The following is a 6,135-nucleotide window of genomic DNA, read 5'->3' on the forward strand; positions in this document are numbered from 1 at the left end:
ATATATATTTATTAATAATTTATATTAATTAAAATATAATATAAATAAATAAATAAAACAAAAAATAAAATAAATAATATATATTAATTAAAATTTTCTGTAATTAATAATAAAATAAAAAATAATAATCACAAAAAAACAAAAAAACACAAAAAATTATAAAATATAAATGATTAAAGGCTACTTAGAGATGTAATTAACACATGATAGAGGTGCCATTAGCCATCCCTAAAAAAAAAATACTACAACACGGTTTATCCCTAAAATATATAGCATTGCAGACAATAAAAACGTCATCATGACCTTAACAAGGATAACTTATCTCAGCCTTTAATATTTTGGGTGGGTTAGAATTTATTACACAATATAAAAAGGTCATGGTCTAACAATCGAATTTTTAAAATCTGATAATTTCAGAATTATTTTTTTTGTTGGGAACCATACATTCACATTTGAATTGTTAAAACACGATCCTACTTCCGTTGATATAAAATGAAAGAAAAACAGGTGAATTTACAATTATACTTTTGTTGTCAAATCTTTGCAAATTTACACTTATTTTTAAGTCAAATCAAGCATTGGGTATGCGTAGTTAGCAAGGCGGAAGATCCTTAGGCGGAGGACGGACGGCCTGATCTTTACCCGGACCATCTTCTACCACAAACGCCGTCTTCAATCCCCAACCAGTATGCAGCTCCAAATGACAGTGAAAAAACCAAACACCTGGATTGTCGGCTTTGAAGCGAATGGCAGACCAACCACCCGTAGGAACACCCACGGTGTTTCTTTCTGGTGGATCCACCAAGTTATAATTGGCTGGATCCTTAGCCGGATCAAAGTTCCCAATGCCTGTTCCCACAACAAAGAAATTGTATCCGTGAAGGTGAAACGGATGGGATTCAACGCTCAGTAAATTTGTGTCTTGGATCACAAGTTCAACTATTGAATTGAAGGAGATTTTGCTCAGTCTGGTTCCATGAGAAGTGAAAAGGTTCGCAGTCAAGGGTGCACCCGTGTAGTTGAAGGCTTTTGGTGGCTTATCGGGGAAATCGGCTCTAAACACCCCTTTCTTGTTCCAGTAGTGAGCTTGGAGAAGCCCGGTTTGGGGCATCACAAACGTAATGTTGTTCAGTGAAGCCGAAAGTCGGGTTCCGTTGATGCAGGTCGGACACACGCTCTTTCCTAAGCCGACGGTGAAAAGAAGTTTCCGGTCGACCTTCAACGGAACATTTGCTGGAAAGTTCCGAGTGTTGAGGCTCCGGAGCTTCTTGTTATAGCTTAAAGCAAATGCGGTGTCGTTTGGTGATGGTAGCTGAGGGAGTGATGGGAGAACGGTTTCAGGAATGCCTTTGTACTGGAAAATGGCGGTGGCGGTTTTGTTGTCGACCGGAATTGGAACGTCCTGGAAGGGTCGGACCGCCATGAAATAGCGTCCTGGAGCACGGTTGGCATAAACTAAAACGTTGGTGGTTTGRCCAGGGGMGATTAGTATGGCGGARGTGGTRAAGGGTTTGGTATAAACGGCGTCGATTTCGACCACCGTCATGTTGTGGCCTGCCACTGCAAAGAAGAGTTCGTCGTTGAGGGCAGCGTTTGCGATCCTCAAAAGGTATTTCTTCCCTTGCTCAACTTCCATGGCAAAGGTATCTGATCAAAAAACACAAACGATCGATCTTCAGAACATAGTCCAGAATAATTAGAGTTGTGGTTAAATTAATTATAAACGATAATTTCTTACGTTTTTCCGAACAGGGAAAGAGGGGACCAGGTTTGCCATTGATGGTGTGGGCATCAGACATGTTTGGAGGCAATCCCATTGCATTCCCCTTCTTCACAATCTCCTCAACATCACCATGCCACCATTCTCCTGCATCATCACGCACACATTTAAAAACAAATAGAATCAAACTCACCGACTAAAATTTAAAATGATTAAACCATACCAAACCAGACCATATATATATAGACCCGGTATATCAACCCCAAGGTGCATGGTTTGAAAGGGTAAAATGTATGCAAATATTACATATGTCCCAAAAGACAGAGGGGTTGTTTATGAAAACACCCGACATGCAATTGGAATAAATGAACTTGAGAAAAAGAAATTAGAGCGAGAATTTCAGTACCAAACACCAAGACTTGTTCGTTATCGGGCTGAGGAAATGGATATGGAGTTCCTTGTTTGGGCAAAATGACAATGGCACCATAGACGGTAGCTCGCAGCCAAAAAATATGAGCATGCCACCACAAAGTCCCTCTTTGTCCCGTGACGTTGAAGTCATAAACGTAACTATTTCCTGTTTGAATGGGACATTGTGTTATATATGCAGGTCCATCTGCCCATCCGTTAGCGTATTGTTTCAACCCATGCCTAATAAACCAAACAACAAAAAATTTAAACATAAGTTATAATTCAAACCTAGCTAGTGGCAATGTCAATCGAGCAGAACTTGATCATCATATGTTATAAAGTATGTATATATACCAATGAATCGACATGTTATATTGGGCATGATTTGAAACGTTGATGATAACTCTATCGCCTTCTCTAGCGTATATATATAGTAGGCCCTGGAAACCTTCCGTTTACGGTTACAATAGGTTTCGCATGGCACAATCTGCTCACGTTGTTCACTTGTAGCTGTTCATAAATCAATACAGTCACGATGATTAGGAAACAATAAGTCGGAAAACTATTATTCAGCTCATTTTGTTAATTTATAATCTGCATTTTATGTGGGTCCCTATTTAAGGAGACCATTAATTAAAAAGGGTTAAGATGGTATATAAATTGGGGATGAACTCACATCAAACTGATACTTCTTGGTAGCAGCCTCCGCCTGAAGAGAACCTAACAACACAAACCCGAAAACAAAAAGAAGCAGGCTGCCAGTTTGGCTGGAACCACCATGAGACGCCATCTTTTATGTCGTCTGCTGGAAAGGGGGTGTGTGCTCCTATGGATGAAGAGGGAAAAACGAAGGTAGATGAAGATATAGATACAAACATGTGTGTGTATATATATATATATATGTAAGAAGATTAGGTGAAGGAGAAGTGAGTTGGTTGTAATTGAAATCTTTGAAGTTAAATCTGTGCAGATGAGGAGGTTAGATTGAAGATTTAGAAATGAATTATAAAATTGTATTAAGTTACTATTTTTGGAAGATTAAAGGAATTTTGGTGATGACGATAAGAAGGTGAAAGAAACACAAGGCCAACCCATTTGCTCATTTTTCATCTTCATGTTTGCAGACAAAAACACAGAAAAACTGAAGTTCTTATTATTAATTTAAATTTTATTTAGAGTTAATTACAGAATTGATCCCTGGTTTCGTGCTTTTTACAAATTTAATACCTAAAACTTCTTTTATTACAGAAAAGGACTTACGATATGTTATTTTGTAACGAATAACGATCATCCAATTCCTCAATATTGAGGGTATTTTCATCCTCTTTCTCCTTTTTTATCTTTTCTCAAAGGGACCATAAAAACCACTCAAACCCAAAGGGACCGGATACGTGATTAAATCTAAAAAATAAAAAAATATTAATTCATTTCATATTTTCTTTTTTGGCCTAGCGGTATGTGAGTCATTGGTCTTCTAGGAGGTCAAGGGTTCAAACCTCACCAAAGGTGAGGAGAGTGTGTGAGTTTATTTGTTCTATTTGTCATATATAAATATTATATATTTCAAATATATATATATATATATATATATAGAGGTTGGTTATTATACAACCCTTGACATTTGTGCAACCTATACAACCCAATCTCAACCGTCCATTTCATTTGATGAATATGTGATTTCATAGAAGTTTTGATTATTTCCAAATATAAAATATTAATCATAATTAATGAACTCTATTCATATTCCATAAATATTCAAATCATAATAAATGAACTCCCATCATTTCTATAAATATCTCAATTAATCGGGTTGCAAGGGTTGTACAAATGCACAAGGTTGTAAAAGAAATATACCCTATATATATATATATATATATATATATATATTACTTATTATACTTTAAGTTTAATTTTAATATTAATATATTTTTCTTTCAAAAAAATATATTTTACGTACATATGTACTATGTATATACGTATATGTGTGTGTATATACAGTAAAGTTTGTGAAAAAATCACATCCATCAATCATTAGATTAATTGATTCAATAGATATAATTAAATGAACGTTTACAACAATATTCTTTAATTTTGAAAAAACCTCACCCTATTATTTTTTATTCGAAAAAGACGAAATATAAACAAAAATTGAGCGAAATAAATTACACCAAAAATATTTTTCTCGTTAATTTAACCTTTATATTGATATATTTTTTTCATCATTTTGAAAGTGATTTTCTGGTTTTTCATTTATTTTGCGTTGAGAGAGAGAGTTGTGTTCAGGAAAAACGCTAAATCAATGAAAATCGGATTGGGATGGATTCTGGGGAGAAGGAAAGTTACAGTTAGAAGCATAAAAAGAGATCTTCACATTTGGATCAATCCTAATTGAATGTCAACACTAATGAGGTGCACCAAGATGCACCAAATCAATTTTCTTCTAAATCACATTTCTATTGTTCTTCGAGTGTTCGACTTTTTCGATTTTCGACGATGACATTCCAGTTCCAGAGGAAGACGATTAACGGTAACGAGTCTAACGACTGTCCATGGGACGATGGACCGATCTTGATGATCAGTCGATTCATTGCCGACTGCCCGACTATATATACTCGAATACACTATTGTCGGTTAAACTCTCAAATCTCAATCTTTCATTGTTTCTCAAATCCCAATCCTTCAAATCTAGATACAGTCCATTGTATTTGTATTTCTTCAAATCTGGATTCTAGAACTGGAAGTGGAACTGTGGAAGACGATTGCATTGTTTCTCAAACCAATGTATGATTTTGTTTCTAAATTCTAACATAGTAACATTTAATTGATTAATTTTGGCATTATGTATTCATTGTATTTTCAATTGATACAAGCTCTCTTATGGTAATGATTGATGACTTGTTGTCCAATATTGTAAATAAGAAGATGAAATTAAAGCTTACTTGTCAATGGTTTCTAGTGATTTTGGTATCAAAATGTCAACATTTATCTTGTCTTTATTATAATATCAAAAGCTCCATGAAAAACTGATTGGAAATCGACCAAAAAATGGCTGGAAAAATCAAGAAGAAAGCAAAATAAAACTGGGTCATGTTCACTTTTTTTAGCCTGTCTATTTGATTTTGGTCATATGTTCTATTACTATGGGTTCATTTTCATTATTAGTTGGGCTTAAACAGAACAAGACATGATATTTGTTATTTAAATGATGATGAATTGAAAAACTCATGTATGAATCTTGAAGTTGCATTAACAAATGGTAATGATTGTTGTATTGATGGGAAATATTTGTTTATGGAATTGCAAATTTTGCAGGAAATGTTACCGTCAGAAACTTATAAAGAAGAAAAGCCATGGACATCAATTGAGATTTTGAGTTTGCAAAAAAAAAATGGATATGTTTCCAAATGTGTTGCTTGCATATAGGATTTTGCTAACTGTACCCGTCACGGTAGCATCTGCTGAAAAAAGTTTTTCAAAACTAAAGTTACTGAAGTCATATTTACGATCTACCATGAGTCAAGAAAGGGTAAACGGGTTAACAATTTTGAGTATTGAAAGTAAACTTTTAGCGAATATTGAATACGAAAAAGTAATTGATATTTTTGCTTCAAGAAGTGCATAAAGACATCGGTTTAGGTAATATATTTATATATTGTAATTTGGGGTTTTGGTTTTTATTCCCCCTTTGCATTTTTCATTTCAATTAATACAATTCGGCGTAGGGTTGAGCTGCCTAGCTTGATTAGGTTTCAAACCCATTAGTAAAATCGTATCTTTCATCGTTTCATTTGCTTAAAAAATAGGCATAGGGCATTTTTTAGCTTCTTCACACAGGGCATCAAAAACGTAAAGAACGACACTGATGACAACGCCTACATTTATATATGTGTTTATGTGTGTGTACGTATGCAATTTTTTTTTTTTTGAAAGAGGATATGTTATATATTAAAACTAAACTTAAAGTTCAAGATATATATATATATATATATATATATATATATATA

At 34.3% G+C, this 6,135-nt stretch overlaps 1 pseudogene; it reads right to left on the bottom strand.

Moving 5' to 3' along the window:
• Positions 1 to 404: 404 nt before the first annotated feature.
• On the bottom strand, positions 405 to 2,921 carry LOC112511297 (annotated as a pseudogene).
• Between the last annotated feature and the right edge of the window lie 3,214 nt (positions 2,922 to 6,135).

This window comes from Cynara cardunculus, assembly GCF_001531365.2.
Source record: "Cynara cardunculus var. scolymus isolate 2C chromosome LG 1, CcrdV1, whole genome shotgun sequence".
NCBI lineage: Eukaryota > Viridiplantae > Streptophyta > Magnoliopsida > Asterales > Asteraceae > Cynara > Cynara cardunculus.